This window comes from Pleurodeles waltl, chromosome 4_1 (genome assembly GCF_031143425.1).
Source record: "Pleurodeles waltl isolate 20211129_DDA chromosome 4_1, aPleWal1.hap1.20221129, whole genome shotgun sequence".
In the NCBI taxonomy this organism is placed as follows: domain Eukaryota; kingdom Metazoa; phylum Chordata; class Amphibia; order Caudata; family Salamandridae; genus Pleurodeles; species Pleurodeles waltl.
In genome coordinates this window covers 739,118,295-739,134,597 of record NC_090442.1, presented here as the reverse complement: position 1 = coordinate 739,134,597, position 16,303 = coordinate 739,118,295, and positions in this window count along the sequence as shown.

Sequence of the window (16,303 nt, the reverse complement as noted above, 5' to 3'; positions counted from 1 at the left end):
GCAGAAATGGAGGAGCGAGTGCCATTCCAGGATGTAGCATGAAACCATCAATTGCCAGCAGAGCATGGGCTTACCTAGTAGACTGCCTCAAGAAACACGCCCCAGACTCCCCTGACAGCTCCATAATAAACTTGTCAAGTACAGATAATGAGGAACCTAGAGCACCCTGATAACCGCCTGATAACCGCCACCCACGGGCACTACCCGCCTTCTGGCACACTACAGAGGGGGACAAAGTTATGCAGTGATATACTGGGAACAATAGCGCAAGGGGGGAGGGAAGGGTTTGGTATTGTTGGTTGGACTCTTGCTCGAGGGACACATGGTGCACTGAACTCCTTGGCTCTCTCTGAAATGACACCAGAACTTTTGCTCGTACTTTTTCCAGATAGCTCTAATTCCTAGTGTCTAAGAGTGCCCCCTGCTGTAGGAATGCTCATCGCATGTGACACTCAGCAGTCCTTGTTTTGTTCTACTTTTAAATGCCAGTAAAATGTTTTAGTTTTTTTAAATGTTATTTTAAAAAGGGTGTCAGGACCCTTTCCTCAGGCTTCTAGTGTTCATTAGCTGTTGAGGTGTTTGTCAATGTGAAGAGCATCTGAGTTTACCGGAATTCCATTGTTAGCTCTGAGACACCGAGAGGCCACACACCAGCCTCCTGTGAGAAGGTCTGAATCTGGAGACTTACTTCACATGCCTCACCTTTTCCAGAGCTGCAACACTCTGCTGAAGAAGCTATTTCAGCGGGAGAAGACAGCTCAACAACGCAAAGGTCATAAGAACTTGTGTCCTCCCAAGGCATTACCTCCTACAACTAGGCCCTCTTTTATGGTTCCAGCTACAGTGGTGCCTCTTACTTCTCACACTTCACACTACTGTCCACGAAACATGACAAGCATGTTCTAAGAAAGAAATCTCAATACCATTGTCTAAAGAGATAGGATTGCTATTCTTGTTGATCATGGGAGAAGGTATCCCCTACATCACAGTGATCCAGGTCACATATTTCTCTAAGAAGACATCCCTCAACCTTCTCAGACACAGGTGCATGATCTGTCATGTCTCCAGTCATCACCACTTAGGATTCCACTGGTGGGCCACATCACCTTCCATGAGGTCGCCAGTAGTCATTCAAGGAAGCTTAACATTGAGGTATCTGTATATGAAACCTTGTTTTTGAAAGCCTGCTTCCAAAGCAACCAGCTAGAATAAGGTAACCCTGGTACCAGGTCTATTACAGGCCACGATACATGCTGACTATGGCCTTCATTAAAGATGGGGCTAGACAACAGGAGTAGTAGTACATACCTCCAGATTTGGATCCGTTATCCTTGAGGGAGGCTCTTCCTGATGTTTAGTTGACAGCTAAACTCCTCTGGCTCTACAGATGGACACAGAGGGTAAGAAAGTCTGCACAACATCAACTTCTGCCTTAAATGTTGCAAGTTCAATAGCCTTGTTGGGCTGTGACAGCAGAGAACAGTGGGATTCCTTGAACACTTTTATGACAATCTTCCCATGGAATATAGGCATTTGGGAACGTTCTGAAGGATGGGATAATTGTGCTTCAGCAAACCATCAGCACTGCAAAAGATTCGGCTGATTTGGCTGCTTGGGGTATCTGTATGACCTCACCAGGAGATGTATATCATGGCACTAACCACTGATACATCAAAGTCAGAAAAAGATCCTAGACATCTCTTTCTACAGTTCCGCCATCTTTGAACGGCTTGCAGACAAACTCCAACTTAAGAAACCGAAAGGAGCAACTGTGACATCTATTGATCTAAAAAAAAAAAAAAACATTGCCAATGCTTCATTCTGAGGGTACGGTTGTGGGCAACAGAAGTTTCATACGACTTTGGAAAAAACAACATCTACCTCGTCAAGAACAACCACAAGAAGAGAACAAGTTACTTCCCTTTGTTAACACTGTTAGATACTGTAACCGCATATTGCCAGACTATCTGGTTATTTTTTCCCACAATTCCCTTGCACGGGTAGTTGGTGTTGTGAATCCATCCTGCACCAGTAGTGATGATTGAACCCCATCTGGTGGCCACTCCTTTGCACAGACGTGTTTCTGCCTGAAATCTGTCCACGCCATCGGGTGCGGAGTCACTGACCAAATTTGACTGTGTGCAGATCTCTAAAGTGGTTAGTTTTTAAGAAGCAGAAAAGAGTCCATTCCACAAGCAGGAAAGTGGGATGGTCAATGAGGAATCTACAGTTAGAGTATACATCAGAAAGGGTGTTACTGAAGGTAAGTAACATGTAATCCTGATGGATATGTCTAACAGCAGATTTCCCACCATGTGAAAAGAAGCCAAAGCAGTATCACCACCCCTCCTGCCCCCTCCCCCCCCAAGGTGATGGGGAATGGTTTGCACCCAAAAGTCCTACAGGACCAAATGGATAAAGTGTCCCTCAAGACAGACCGGGCTAACAAGGCAGGAATGATTTGTGGATGTGTGGACTGACAGCGATATTGTAGTTGCATGTTCAAAACCGACTTTCTGCATATTAATGCAGTGGTAGCAGCCTTAGCCCTAGTGGAATAAACTCTCCAGCTCTCTGAGGGCTGCTTCTTAGCCAGTACTTGGCAGACTTTGACACAGAGGACTATCCACCTTGAAATGGTTCATTTCTGCACTGCCTTATACCTCTCTGCCCCTGCAAACCATTTAAAGAGCTGATCATCCTCCTTATGGTCCTTGATGCAACCAGTGCTTTAGAACCCAAACAACAGAGTGGTTCTTCCTCTTTTGAGGGAGGTGTGGAAATGTGAAGGACTATCGAACCTGAAAGATGATCACAACCTTGGGCAGGAATGCTTCCTTATTCCATAGCACCAGTTTATCTGTAAAAAAAAAAATATATATATATGGATACATGATTGCTGGATAGATAGCGATTATAATTCACTCGTGACGTGCTGAAGTTACTGTGATATGAAAGCCTGTATTCAGTCAAAAGATGCAGAGCACAGCTTTGCATTGATTCAAATGGGGTGCACATCAACTATGCGAGAAGCAGGTTAAAAGCCCCTCAAGTCACAACAGGTTATTTAAACAATTGTTGTAGAAAGGCCAACAAGGCAGAGAAAATAGCCACTAACAGTGGAAATGACGAGCCCTTGCTGTGCTGAAGATAACATAAATAACAAGATATCTGACAATTTGGCTTGCAGTGGTTCCATCCAATGACAAGTATACGAAACCACAAACCCCTCCACCATTGAGTGGACATCTGCTGCCAGGAAGACATCCACAACCCGTAGGGAGTTCGAAAGTAGGCAGCTGTAGCCACTGAGTCTCCACACATGGAGATGTAGACTCAGTGGCCTGGGGTGGAGGGCCCTGCTTCGCTGCTGTGACAAAAGATCCTTCTGAGTGGGAAACAGGTGTTTGTGCCCAGAATTTCCGGAAACTGCACTCTCCTGGCCCAATGCGGAGCCACCAAGATTGCCTGGTCGTTCCTGATATTCAAAACTATAAGTAGGAAAGGTAGATGTGGAAAGTCATACAAGTGTCCCAAGCTCCACACTCGGGGTAAAGCATCTCATGGAGAGCATCATAGCAGGAGCTCCAATACTGTTCTCTGCAGTGGGGAAAAGATCAAGCCAGGGTTCTTCACATTGCTGGAAGATAATCCTGCACCACCTCTGTGGGCAACTGCCATTCATGGTCCTATAGGCTAGACAGACATATAAGTTCAACCATCCTGGAGGTTCAAAATTCCTTTCCAGGTAATTGACTACAGGGAAATGCCCTGCCAACTAAGCCAGTTCCTGAAGTGCAGAGCCTCTTGGTACCAGACCTCCCCACTCTGCCTTTTTGTTGCAGTACCATATAATGGTGGTGGTGTCAGTGAGAAACTGAACAAGCCTTTCCTTGATTGAGGGGAGGATGGCTTTCAGTGCCAAAGGAATAGGCCACAACTGCCAATAGGTTGGTGTGGACTGAAGTTCTTGCCGGAAACCAGAGTCCCCAGATATCTGCCTATCCCATATGGCCTCCCAAACCCAGCAACAATGCATCTATCGCAACTGTCAGCTCTAGTTGGGGTAGAGCGAGAGATCTGTTGCCAGTCTAATTGCGGATGAGCAGCAACTACTGCAGATCTTTTACAGTCTTTCCAAACCTGGACAGAATCAGACAGTTTTCCGTGGTGCTGAGGCCACTGATACTTCAGATCCCACTGTAGAGCCTATATTTGCCATCAGGTGTGTTCCATAAGCAGTATGCAGGAGGAGATAAGGCCCAAGAGGCCTCAGAGCCAGTTCCATTGAGACAGGACAGAAGTTGAAACATCACAATCATAGCCCAAATGACCGGGACTCGAGCTGGTAGAAAGACTGGAAACAGCACCTTCTCCAGAATAGCTCTGATAAACAGGAGCCCCTAAAAAGGAGTTGGTGTGACTTTGGCACACTGATTGAGAACCCCAAGGATGTGAAGTTTGCTGTCATCTGGAAGTGTTCTGTGACTGTCTATGTCAAGCCCACATGAGCAGCCAGATGTTGAGGTAAGAGAAGAATGTATTCCCAAACTATGAAGATGTGCTGCAATACCACCATCACTTCTTGAACCCCCAAGGGGAATAGATGAAGCTGAAGTTGAGCACCAAAGACTGGAAATGCTCTGTGCCCACTTTCCACCACAAGTAATGCATGTTGGACTGTAGGATGGGGATATGAAAATGGGTGTCCTGCAAATCCAATGCCTCCATCCAGTTGCCTGGATCCAGGGTAGATAGAATTTTGTTCAGCATCTTGACTTTCAACTTTCTTGGAAAGAAGTTCAGATGGTAGACATCTAAAATAGGGCAAATGCCCCTGTCCTCACTTAGCACAAGGAAATGACAGGAATTCGTATTCAGTCCCTATTTCTGATGCTGGAAACCTCGTAGTGCTCCTTTGTCCAATAGAACTTCCTGCTTAAGTGGTCCCCCAAAAGATAGTCTGGAACTGAAGGAACGTGTGCTGGATCGGCCAGAAATTGTGAGGCGTGTCCTCGTTGGACAATCTGGAGCACCCACCAATAGAATGTGGTGCTCCACCATACATGGTGAAAATTTATCCTGCCTCTAACAGGGCGCCATGTGCCAAAGTGGGCAAATTAAAGCAATTCTCAGGGCGTGGTGAGGTACAGACATTTGGGTAGTGCACTTTCCCTGAGAATTTGGATGCTGTCTGCCTGATCCCTGGTCCCAAAAGCACTGGGGAAGGGCCTGACGTTTGTTGGAAACCCCCTGCTGAAGCCTCGAATGGGGCAAAACTGTTGATACTGCCTCACTAGTAATCTTAAAACTGGTATTCATCCATGTCATCCTGAATGTCTTCAACACCATGTAAGCTTTATATTTTGAGTCCGAGCTAAAGAGAATCCTGTAGAGCTCATCTATTTGAGGGTAATGATGGAGCCCTGTCAGAGTCTGGGAAGGGTTATGTTGTCTTCTCAGACAAACTTGGTGGAGGACACCACTTTGGCTGAGGTTGTCTGAATGGGTTCTGATTCTGAAGGAATTGGTTTTTCCTCAGGTGTTGACACATGGAGAATGGTTGTGGATTCTGAGCCAGTAAAGGCGGCTGACATGGAGGCAGGCTGTAAAGTCAAGAGGCATAGACAGCATCTGGGTCGGGGTTTGCCATCAGTAACCCAACTAGGGCCTTCTCAGATCCTTGGAGGTAGAGGATGCTCCAGAGAGAGCTGGTAAAGTGCTGAAAAAGTGCAACATGTCCTCCTTGAAGTTGTCAGTCTGTTGAGCATCGCTTATGGCACTAGAAACTTCAGTCTCATCAGGACTAGTTGGGAAATCTGTTCTTATGCAGGAGTTTATGACTGGGTGGCCACCCAACATCTCATTATTAAAGTGGCGGAACACGAGAAAGTCCAGCTTCAACTTCTTATGCTACATTTTGGACTTAACCTCAAACTTTGTGTGGGAAAAAAATAGTTTATAATCTCAAAGTGGAAGCAGGTCCACACCGTCAATTTCGACCAGGAACAGCCTTTCCTTGCTTTCTGAAATGTTCCTTGACAGAGTTTGTCTTAATTTTCCCCGATTGCCTTTAGATTCATCTTGGAACAGTCCTGCAAGGCATAAAGTTGTGCAAGGACCCCAGACATACATAGTGAGGGTCAGTCTGTTTACAAAATCAGATTCCATTTGTCTCCAATTTCTCTACTTCCAAAGGTGTTGAGACAACCACGCTTGAAATACTTGGCTCAATAAGCATTTGCCTGACCTTCCCAGGAGCCTTGGTGGGACTTAGCTATTCCTTGCTGTGCCGCCTTGGCCTGCGCTCTGAGGCCCAAGAGCAGCCACGCTGATCTGCTGGGGCCGTAAATGGTGAGGCATACAACCGCCCCCTGGCCTCGATCGTCATCGAGGAGGAGAGCTAGAGGCTTCTGGAAGAGACCTGACACCCCATAGCAACTCTCCAGATGCCGACCATGGCGGAGCCAGCGGTGCGATTCGCTCTACGTGCGCCTGCTTCAGCAATGTGTGAATTCTAGCATGTCGGTTCCCTACACCCGCGCCTACCCGAAAGCTATGCACACCGATACCCACCCTGCTGGGGTTCCTGCAAGAGTCACAGAGCGAAGGCCTCCAGGGCACTTGAGGGCCCCTTTGCCTGCCTGACTTTGCAGTGGCGGACGTGTCATGAGGTGGTGCGATGCAAGAGCTTCCGACACCTCAAGGAGGACTTCGCATTTGACGTCACTCCTTCGGGCCAGACTCAGTGCTTTAAATTGGCCGGTATCGGATCGTTTTTATTTTGAGATGGAGAGTACCTGCACTTCTTAAGAAAAACTTAATACTTTTCATTGTAGAGTACCAGGACTTCTCTGAAACAAGCAGGTACTCTGATACAGAGTACCTGCACTTCTATTTTTCCATTTCGAGCGCTGGTCAGACTACACGCCCCGCTTTGAGTACCAGATGACTTTATGCACATCAGTATCGCGAGGTGAGGCTGGCCCATGTTCTACATTAAAGAGAGCTCAGATGGGCAGATCACGGCTATGAGACTTTTGACTCCGATGTGTGTTATACCCAGCAGCGCCACTGCCCTAGAGCCATGTTTGGAAACAAAAGTGAGTGGGGCCCAGATACCATACCAGGAAGCTTGATAAGAACTGTACTGAAAACACAAACTAAGCACCCAAATCTCAAATAGAGTATCAAGCTACTTTCAACTGTCGGACATACAAACCTCACACTCACTGGTGCCCACAGAAAGCAGTGTAGCCTTCATTAAAGAAGTCCTTCTCTCCTCCCTGCGAGACTTAAAAAAAGAGTTGTGGAAAGAACTTCAAACAAACTTCGCTTCCTCCCTGGAAGCTTTCGAAACAGACCTCACCTCCAAATTCACTACCATACAAGAAGATGTAAGTTCCATAGGTGCACAGACATTAGCTATTGACACTACGTTTTGAAGCAGAGGGTGAACCGCCTGCAGAGCTCTTCTGAATACCCTAAAGAACATCTACAAGCCACACTACCAAAATGCGAGGACCTAGAGTATCTTTTCAAACTCGGTAGCATTATGTTGTGGAACCTAGAAGAGGGAGCAGAGGGTCCTGACCTGGGAGCTTTTGTGGTAGATCGGTTCTCTGAGCTTTTGGGCGAGAAGGGTCCCATGGTTAACCTGGACAGTCGGTCCACCAGCCCAAAGAGAGGGGAAGTGCCCCAGAGAGGTTTTGGCAAAGGTGCACTCTTTCAAAGTCAAATGCCATCCTACAAGCAGCACAGAATGCAGAAGTGTCTTTCCAAATGGGTTTCGTGCTCAATATATCAGAATATTGCGCGAGCAACCTTAACTCAACAAATGCACTTCAGGGCAGTAACCGACAAATTACGCCACAAGAACACTAAATACATATCCCTTTGACCTCACGTATACCTTAAAAAAAAAAAGCACACCATATCTCAGACCTGCTTGAGGTGGCAAATCTGCTTGGGCTGACGATCCCCTATCTACAGCAAAATAAAGTACACTTGGAAGAACCACCCTCAAACTCCAAGACAAGCTCCAATCGGAGACAGTGGCTTCCACGATGATATCCTAGACAACAGGGGAAGCATTGTGCCTCTAGAGTGCCAGGTCACAGCCTATTAAATAACAGATATTTGACTCTGTCCCTGAACGAATTTACTGTTACCTGTTAATAATGGGTACGATAGGCCCCAATGCGGGAGATTACACATCTTCTTTGGGTTCTTTTTCTTATCAGTTAGCACTATACCGCATCCTTGTGAAGGGATTCATCATTGTATACTGAGCCCAGTGTGAGCTGGAGGCCATGGCCCTGTATTCATCTGCACTTTATTACTTCAATGTTTGTTATGTAAGCACGAATGCAATATGTGGTATCTGATGTACTCACACCCACAAACACAATCTACCTTATTAGTATACAACTGTTGGGGAACTAGGTTCCTGAATGTTTCTGTTTTATTGCTACATTGATATTCAATGAGTGGGTCCTGGGCAAACTGCTGTGGAGGGAGATCCACCAAGGCGAGAAAGAGATGTAAGGTAGGACTCCCGTTATACCACTAGTCACCAAACCTTATAATGGTGTTGTTTACCCTGACCTGGAACGTCAAAGGGCTGAACTCCCCAGCTATAAGACACAAATTGTGGAAATGTATTCTTGACAAGAGACATGACATTGTGGCTCTACAAGAGACCCGCCTTAAGTGAAGTGATGCACTCCACTATGTCATAAAGAGTACCCTCAAATATACCATTCCTCTGCACCAACTAAGCACAATGGGGTTACCCTGCTCTTCCACTCCTCCCTAAAATTTCAAGCACTAAGATGGACAGGGAGGCCAGGATAGTTATGGTGAAGGGGAACTTACGAGGCAAAATATGCACAATACTATGTCAGTGCCCCAAATTCAGCACAAGCTACATTCCTTCACTCATTCTTAACTCTGTTTGGAAGGGAGGGGGTATTCACAGAGGTAATACGTATTGATTACTTTAACCTTACTTGGGATCCTGGTCTAGGCAACACCCATCCCCGACTGACCTGTACAGGAAGTTTTACTCAAGCCTTAAAGCAGGGTATACTCAATAGGCTAGATAGATTCCTGGTGGGCAACCTCATCCCAACACTTGGGACTGTGCTTTATTCTCACACTCCTATCTCTCCTACTCAAGACTAGACTATACATTTGTTAGCCAGTCCCTGAATCACGCCATCATGACACTCGCATGTCATCCTATTGCTCTGATCAGGTGGAATGAACAACCCCACCACCCAAGGCACTAATCCAGCAACAGCTTTGGACAGGTGTGGTAAGGGGGAAGTATATCTCCCTTTTATCAGCACAAACTAAGCAAAAAGTGCAAGAAAGAATGACCATTGAAACTGAATTCCACTCAGCAGAAAAAAGCTCAATAGGATCAGTGCTTAATTTGTGCTTGTTGTTTCTGGTGATGAGCACCGGCACTTATTTCTGAGGGCCGGCGCTTAGTTTTCTGCCTCAAGCATTTATTTCGAGCAAAAGACACGTGGGAAAGACAGAGGGAGAGAAAAAAGAAGCGTCAGAAAGGGGAAAAGCAGGAAGCTGCAAGAGAGAGCTGAAGGGGCGGGGAGTGGCTGTAAATGGATTGAAGAGGCCAGAGGTGGCTTCAGGATTACCCTGCCTCAGTATTCCGTGCTTGCACTTTTAATTGCAGCAGCCGCGTGTTTAAGAGGAGAGCTTTTAGTACCGGCACCTTTTTATTTTATTTGACAAATTAAGCACTGAATAGGATGCTCCCACTCTAACACTACAGAGAAAGGTTTCACCCCTGAGGGGGCAATTAATTGTGATTTAAACAGATAAAGCGGTGTTCATCCTACTTTAACCCAAGCACATGCGTATGAGAGGGAAGCAAAGTGGGCACCAAGTTTAGCACGCCAATTATGAGTCAAGCATGAGGAGTATATTGGCCACAACAACACAGAGAAGGGGTTGCAATTTCAGAACAAGATAAAGCAAATGCCTTCTATGATTTTTAATAAACCCTCTGCGCAGCTGAAACGCCAAGCGAAAAGACACACCTTTATTGGTGTTATTTATGTTCATTGCAGTCAACATATAATGTATACAGTATTTTTCACACTTTTACAACTAAAAAACAGAATATTAACTTGTAGTATTGCATGTTGTGTGTGCAGGATGCTTTTCACAGTAGAACAATTTTACATTCTAGAAACTAACCCCTCTCCCGCCCCCATATTCTATTAAACATGTCACGTGACAACAAACAAGAAAAAGGAGGGTTAGGTTTCCTGGAGGCGTGCTAAAGGTAAGTCCTAATGCAGTGAAATTGTGTGTGAGTGACCCATACTGTGTAGCTATGGATCTAAGAAGTGGCCCAGGGGGTGTTATCGCCGTGTTCAAGGGATCTGTAGGTAGACTTGTCTATTCCTCCCCCTCAGGGTCCTCATGAAGGGCCTCCATAAATGCATCCCATTTGAGTGAAATGTTTTTTTGTGTGTGTGAAGGCCTCTATATACCTCACTCCACAGGGCTGTAATCCCCAGAGCTCCACCTCCTCCCGCCAATTGTCGACACTCAGAACCCTTGGTGTTTTCCAATTCCTCGTTAAGTTATTTTTTACCAAAAGTAGCACCAAATCAGTGAACCTGGCAATCACTCTGGATCACTGGGGAGGGGGGGTGTAGGCCCAGTAGACATTGCGCCGGGTGTTCCATTGAGATCAGTCTGTGACGCCTGACAGACTCAGAGAAATACCTGCCCAGTAAGGGATTAGAGCTGGGAAGGCCAATAACATGTGGAGCAGGCCAACCCCCAAGCTTTTACAGAGGGGGCAGGCAGCGGCGTTGATGGAAACATGGTATTTATCCTGTGTGGTGTCAAATATGCTCTATGTAAAATAGAGATTGTGCTTGAATCTAGCATTACATGTTACAAATTTGGGAAATTCAAGGGTCCTAGACCAGTCCCTATCTGAAGATTGAAAATTCAGGTCAACCTCCCACTAGAGCTTTAATATATGAAGTGAGGTCCCAGAATAGGCCTGGACTCCACGATATAGCCAGCGGACTAAATGTCTGCCGCTGTCCATGCTATGCAACACTTGAAGTAACTCATGCGTAAGAAGTTAAGACCCTTCGGGCACCAGGTGCCTTCATATGTAACATAGTATACTTGCAAGCGGCTGAGCGTTTCAGATAGTCTATGCTCTATGATGTATAAAGTCAGAATATGACAGTGTGCCCTCATGGAAAGAAGACCTCAAAGTCAACTCCCCTTTGTTCTCCCAGTGAGCCGGCCGTCATATCTTCAGCATGTTGGAGGTTGTGAGAAGGCCACTCAATGGGACATTTGGTGCATAAAGTTGAGTGGTGGCGGTATATTTCTGTTACATCCTCCAATAAGAGAGGGCCACCCACAGTAAAAGGAGGATTAGAACTTTGGAATGTTGGTAGCTCCATTGAAAACAATGGAGTGCTGCGGGCTTTTACTGGCCGGTAAAAGCCCTCAGCGCCAACATTCCAATGTTCGCTTTGTTCACAGCAACAGCTGTGAACAAAGCCTCACGGAGCCCGAGGGGATTTTAATCCCCTCGGGCTCCGTGAACATTTTTTTTTTTTTAATAGAACATTCTGCCCTGAGTGGCAGAATGTTCTAATAGCCTTAGAACCCGCCATAGCGGGCTCTACCGGCTATTAAAGTCCCTCTCCCTTGTTAAATGCCCTCACCTTCGGCTCGGGCATTTAACGCGGGGTGCGGGCCTTTAATAGCCGGTAGAGCCCGCTACGGCGGGTTCTAAGGCTATATTCCGGGGCCAGGCCTTGCCCGGACATAACACACTTTGCAGTTGGCCTCTGATCAGGCATTCTGTCTGGTATCGATCTCCAACAAATTACATCTGGCCAACCAGTAAGCCAGCCACTGAAATTGTCCTGCGATACAAAAGGTCTTGAAGTCTGAGGCCCCTACACAACTGCTATCTGATGGCAATTGTAATTTAGGGTCCAGACCCCCAGGCCAGTTCCACCAACATAGTGTTAAGCATTCGAAACACCGACGCTGGTATAACCACAGGAAGATTCGTAAAATAATATAATAGTCTTGATAGCATGACCATCTTAGCGTGGAGAGGTGGCCTGTCACGAATAATGGCAGGGTGATCTTGAAGGAAATTTGTGCTTTAAGAGAGTTAATCGCTCTTATGAGATTGCCCTCAAGTACATCTTGTGTCTCATGTTAGACCTGGATCCCCAAATATTGGAATGTGTGGGGTGATACCAGGAGGTCAGTATGACCAAAGCATAGTGCAGAGCCTATTGGGGTAGAGGAGAAGGAAAAGGCACAGGATTTGTTTACATTAATGTGGAGTCCAGACAGGCACCCAAAATTAGTCAATACTTGCACAATTTCATCTAAACCCACACAGAGTTCTCTAAGATACCAGATCATATCATCTGCGTACAGTGATATGGAATGGATTGTTTGATCTAAGGGTATTCCCCACCCTGCGGAATCCTGACGGAGTCACTGCGCTACGGGCTCAAACACCAGCACAAATAGTGACGATAGAGGGCATCCCTGTCTAGTTCAAGAAGACACTTGACAAGAGACAAGACGGACAGTTTTTGTCCTTGCCGCAGGCTGGATATATAAAAGATGCACCTATTACATATAGGTCTGGGGTATGCCATACCGGCCTAGTGTCGCCAGCATAAAGTCCCAGCCCAAGGTATGAAGTGCTTGCACACACCTAGTGATATATATCCTGCATATGAGTATCAACCCCGTTTCACATCTATTATGGCAAAAAGTCAGCAGATGTTTAAGGAGGTGTTGCGGCAGGGGATAAAGCCATTTTGCTTTGTGTCAAACAGCCGGGGGAGCAGAGGGAGGAGTCTCCGGGCAAGAATTTTTCTTAACATTTTGTATTCTGAATTCAATCTATTTGAGGCTAGCTTGGAGAGGGGTTTTCCTGGTTTCAGTAGGGATGTTACCAGTGCCTCCCTGACGGTGGAGGGGTGGGTGTGGGGGGGGTAGGTGGGAGTTCACTGATGGCCCGGGGTATCTCGCCTATTGAGATAGGTGCCTCTAGAGCCTTTCGGTCCCCTGCTGTCACTTAGGGGAGTGTTATCTGATGTAAAAGCATGGTGATGTCTGCAGGGTCCGAGGTGGTGTAAAGAGTAGAACACCCTAAATGCCCATTAATTCCGTTTTGTGTATCAATCACTGCCTGGGGTGGAGTGGTAATAGATAGGATCGGGGTAGGGGAGACATCCGGCTGAATCAAACGTGCCAACAGCGCCTCTGATTTGTCCGCTTCAGTATGTGTTCTTTGGACATAAGGTTGATAGTCTATCACACAGAGGCGTTCGAGGAGCTCGGCATGTGTAATCTGTGTCTCCTGTAGATCGTGCACCACCTCCTCGTCAACTGCCTTCTCAAGTTCATTCAAGGATTCTTCTGTACTTGCAAGCTCACGTTCGATTTTGCGCCTGGCTTCCACCACTGCGGCTCGAAAAGTGTCCCTAATTACCACCTTAAAGGCCTTCCACTCCACTAGTGGGGAGGAGTCAGTTCCTGCATTTACAATGAAATATGTATCTATCGTGTTAGCAAGTGTCTCTCTAAATATGGTATCTTGTAAAAGAAATGGTTGCAATCTCCAGGTGAGTATCAGTGTCGAAATATGACCCCCAAGTAAGTGTCATTTCCAGTGGGTCGTGGTCTGAAAGTGTCTTACCCAGGTATGTTGCACTTAGAATACTAGGTATTAGGTATATAGGGTATAGGATCCTGTCAAGGTGCAAATGCAATCAATCAATATTTGTAAAGCGTGGCTACTCACCCGTGAGGGTCTCAAGGCGCTGGAGGGTAGGGGCGGGCCTCCTCCGTAGAGCCACATCTTGAGGTTCTTCCTGAAGATGGTGAGCTATGGGCTTTGTCTGAGGGGCGGTGGGAGTTGTTTCAGCTCTTTGCTGCAGTGTAGGTGAAAGATTGTTCTCCGGTGGTGGTTTTGCGGATGCAAGGGACGGTGGCCAGGGCCATCTGGGCGGAGTGGAGGGATCTGGTGGGGATGTGGAAGGAAACGCAGTGGTTCAGGTAGGCTGGTCCTGTGTTGTGTATGGCCTTGTACGGGTGGGTGAGAAGCTTGAAGGTGATTTGCTTCTCAACCGGTAGCCAGTGGAGGGTCCTCAGGTGTTGAGAGATGCGTTCTCAGTGAGAGAGGTCCAGAATGAGTCTGGCGGCAACGTTCTGGATGAGTTGAAGTTTTTTGATGTTCCTAGTTGAGGTGCAGGCATAGAGGGCGTTGCCGTAGTAGAGCTTGCTAGTGACTAAGGCTTGGGTGACTGTCTTGCAAAAGTCTGCTGGGAACCATCTGAAGATCTTCCGAAGTTTGCGGAGTGTGTGCCAGCAGGAGGAGGTGACCGAGTTTACCTGGCGGGTCCTGGATAGGGAGAAGTCGAGGATTCCTGAGTTGTGGGTGTGTTCAGTCGGTGCAGGGGGCACTGAGGGATGAGGGCCACCAGGAGTCGTCCCAAGCTGAGGTGGCGTTTCCAAAGTTGATGAGCTCAGACTTGTCGGAGTTGAGCTTGAGGCAGCTTTCTCTCATCCAGGTAGCAACGACTTCCATTCCTGAATGGAAGCTTCTTTTGGTTGTGTCCGGGTCTTCGTGAGGGAAATGATGAGTTGTGTGTCATTGGCATATGACACACTGTTTATACCGTGGCTTCTGTCGATGCAGCAAGAGGGGCCATGTATGTGTTGAACAGTGTGGGACTCAGTGAGGATCCTTGGGGGACTCCGCAGTTGACTCCTGTGGGTCTGGAAGTGTAGGGCGGGAGTCTGACCCTCTGCGTCCTCCCGGAGAGGAGTATGAGTGCTGCAGCGTGGCAGTGCATGCGCAGGGAGTAAAAGGAATAATCTGATGGAGATTTCTAGCTGTAGATTCCTTACCTTTAGAATTTGCTGGCGTCAGCTTGGAATCCGGAACTTATGCAGAGAAATACCCTTGCGCACACCGTCGGGTGGCATTCGCATCCACGTGGCGTTGGAGCAGTCTGTGATGTCATGGTCGCCTATAAAGGCACCACCCAGGTGCGCTAACATCAGTTCTTTTACTTCCAAGCCGGTTAAAGCGCAGATCAGGAGTAGAGCTACCCTTTGTCTTTTTTTGACAGGCCTTTTTCAACCTTTTTGTCAAGACTTTTTTCGTCTGTGCAGGATGACACCAAGGAAGACGGGATTCAAGCCATATGGTGCCTGCCACTGTACCATGTCGGTGACGGACCCCCACCAGCTATGTCTCTGGTGTCTAAACCAAGACCATGATTCAAAGTCGTGTTCGGACTGCCGGCCCATGGCTCAGAAAGCTTTGAGGGAGTGGTCCCTGAAGCTAATGGTGGCCCGGCAGTCGACATCAGCAGGTGCGACTCCTCAGAGGTCACGGTTCCAATCGAGGAGGAGGTCGCAGGACTGCGGCAGGAGCCCCAAGTCCTCTTCATCCCACTCGAGGCCCTCCGGGGAAGACACAAAAAGATGTAGTAGTAGTCTAAGCGGACTTCGACTTCACCTCGTCAGTCGGGAATGTTGACATTCCAGGCACGGTTCTGCAGAACCGTTGCCAGGGCTGACTTCGAGCCTCCATCTCTTTCCAGGAGCTGCAGCGACCCCGGCTCAACTTGGAGTTTTACAAGGCCATGGGTCTCGTATTTGAGCTGGCTGGCCCCACCTTTGGGCACCATGGGGTCGGCAAAGGCCCATCAGGTTTCACGCCGGCGGCTTCGGCCTCAGCATCGATGGGGCCTCTTGGACCCACTATTGGATTCGGAACTACACCGGGTCCACACAGTCAACCTCCTCTGATGTCACTCCCAAGGTCAACGCCACCAGCACCCAACAGTGCCGCAAGCCCCTTCTTATTACCAATGATCCAGAGCCGATTCCGCCGCCGACAGCGCTAACAAGTGCCATGTCATTGCCTGAGCATTTCTACGAACAGCCAGGCACTGGTGAGGAATGGGAAAGGTCTTGGGACCCTCTAAACTCCCAATTAGAACCTTTGGACTGGTCTGAGGAGCTAGGAGAGGCCAGTGGACTGGACACCTCTCCAGATACTGGCATTCTCTCACCTCCTACTGTGGCTATGGAGGAAGGTGCATCGTATGCAATGGTGGTGCATAGGGCAGCAGAGGTCCTGGACCAAGATCTGCCTACAGTGCTGGTCAGGACCAACCTACTGATAGAGGTGCTTCAGCTGAAGGTTTCCACAGAGGAACCAATGTTACTCTTTAGT